Below are 2,685 nucleotides of genomic sequence, written 5' to 3'. Positions count from 1 at the left end.
GATAGATAGCTAGGTAGATAGCTAGATAGCTAGCTCAATAGATAGATAGATAGATAGATAGATAGATAGATAGATAGATAGATAGATAGATAGATAGATAGCTAGATAGATAGATAGATAGATAGATCGATAGATAGATAGATAGATAGATAGATAGATAGATAGATAGATAGATAGATAGATAGATAGATAGATAGATAGATATCAGAAGTAGATAATAGGTCCCTATTATTTACTTCTGATAGATATAGATATAAGACGAGAGAGGAAATATGAAAATGGCAGTGAAGGTGATCCGTCATAAATTGTATTGCCTAGTACGTGTCAAGGTTATGCTCTTAGTTAAAAATTCCTCCCCCGCTCGTTCTAAAACTCCTACCCGATGACAAACGCGATTGATAATTCACGTAATGACTTCTCCTGAATAGAAGGAATCGCCCTATTTTTTGTCCGTAGCTGAAAAAATGGACACCACCCATGACCCATCTGCCGCGCGTGATACAGAGTGACGTGAATGAAACGATTGCTTCAGCGACTCGAGGCTTGAATTCAGAATCGAGATAGAACACAAAGACAATGATGATGATGATGATGATGATGATGATGATGATGATGATGATGATGATGATGATGATGATGCTATCGTATTATAAAGTATACGTACACCCACGTAAAATCACGCGAGAAGGAGATCGATGGCGCGGAACATAGCGTTGATTGAACACATCGTCGGTCATGCGTGGGAGCCTCCTAACCTCGCTATCTATCTCGCTATAATCGGCTACAGCACGCCTTCTCCCACGCAAGGCTACAGCTCTCACGTGCCTCGCCAGCGTCGGCGCGTAGACTAGTGTGTAAGCTGGTAGCGCGTCTAGCAACCAGTCGCTCACTCCACTGCCGTCGCGTTCGCGGTGACCGCATGCATCGATTACGTTCTGACGATAGTTACGGATGTCGCGTTTGACGACGCCGACGCGTGACCAGCGGTCGCCGGTGACGATCGGACCGTCCGAGTCGCCGTAGCAGATCGTCGGTTTCTGGTCCGGAAATTAGACGCAGAACTCGTCGGCGCCGACCGGGATCCGGTGACGCGCGCGCGACATCCGAATTTCGTCGCGATCGTCAATCCGAGTTCCTATAGGCTCACGACCTGCGCGACGGATCGACGACGCCAGGATCCGGTTTTCCGAACAGCTGTCCGGCCCGGATCGAGATCGGTCGAATCCCGGGTTGCGTCGGCCGCGGCTGCGCCAGAGTTGGACGACGACGACGTCGCTCGTCGCGTGAACGTGGGTGGAGGTTGTCGTTATGCCCGGCGCACACGTGAGTTATTTTACTCAAGTAAAATGACGCATGAGTCATTTTACTCACGTGTGCGGTGGATTTTCGTTGAGTAATTTGACGCATGCGTCATTTTACTCACGTGTGCGGCGGATTTTCGTTGAATAATTTGACTCATGCGTCATTTTACTTGAGTAAAATAACTCACGTGTGTGCCGGGCTTAAAGAGACGTTATGCGCTCTGTCGGGACTCGAACCCCGCTGACATACTCGCCAAGCCTAGCTGCTGAGGTATAGCAGCTCAGCCCGCACGCGGCGTGCTCGTATACAAGCGTGCATAAGTAACACATTTAATTGTGTCAATGTGTCACTGTATATTATCAGAAGTAGATAATAGTAGATAATAATTCCCTATTATCTACTTCTGATATTATCATAATGTACGCATATCAACAATATATACACATGTGTATACATTTATCAGGATATGAATGTATAAATGTATCACTGTACCATGTCACGATGTGTGCACGTCAATCTAAATTCGGGTCATTCGTAAATTTACATAATATCACATCAGGAACACATACATAAAGAATACACGCACACGAACACGCACGCACGCACGCACGCACACACACACAAACACAACACACACACACACACACACACACACAGCTTCTCTCACCTGCACAGGTAAATCAACCAACTAGCGTTTCATGTAAACACATAGACACACGGTGGATAGCACGAGACACATATTGACGTAACAGCTACATACATGACGTAACGGCAAACACTGTGTGGCGGGACACGGGGACGAGACGTGGGTGTGTGGGTGGGGGGGGGGCGGCACAGGGCGTTCGAGCAGTGTGTGGAACAAGAGTGGCTGAGAGATGATGTATGAATGCACGTAACTAAGTAATCAGATGAATCACCCATCGATCACCAAGCCGCAGCTTCCTCGTAGCCACGCATGCGCAGTCGTACCGCCACGGCACGTTACGTGACCGCTACTGCATCGTTATTGCATGTACATTACACGCAGTATGTAGTTCTGTGGTGTGCACATACAGTCCGTGTGAAACATAGCCGAGATATATACGCACACCGCGTACGTAGTTGAAACTATTGAAAATATCAACATAGCAGACGAAACGAAACTAACAGAAGCAGCAGCGAGGATGTCACCGTACACGAGGGAGATATTGAGCGAGCGAAAGAGATAGATAGAGGGGAGGGAGGAGAGAAGTGAGGGAGAGGGAGAGAGGGTCAGAAAGGGAGTGTGGAGGAGAGGGAGGGGAAGAGAGGCCGAGAGAGAGAGAGAGAGAGAGAGCGCGCGAGAGCGAGAGAGAGAGAGAGAGAGAGAGAGAGAGCGAGAGAGAGAGAGAGAGAGAGAGAGAG

Source organism: Priapulus caudatus, unplaced genomic scaffold (assembly GCF_000485595.1).
Source record: "Priapulus caudatus unplaced genomic scaffold, Priapulus_caudatus-5.0.1 Scaffold82, whole genome shotgun sequence".
In the NCBI taxonomy this organism is placed as follows: Eukaryota; Metazoa; Priapulida; class Priapulimorpha; order Priapulimorphida; family Priapulidae; genus Priapulus; species Priapulus caudatus.
This window is presented reverse-complemented; position numbering follows the sequence as displayed.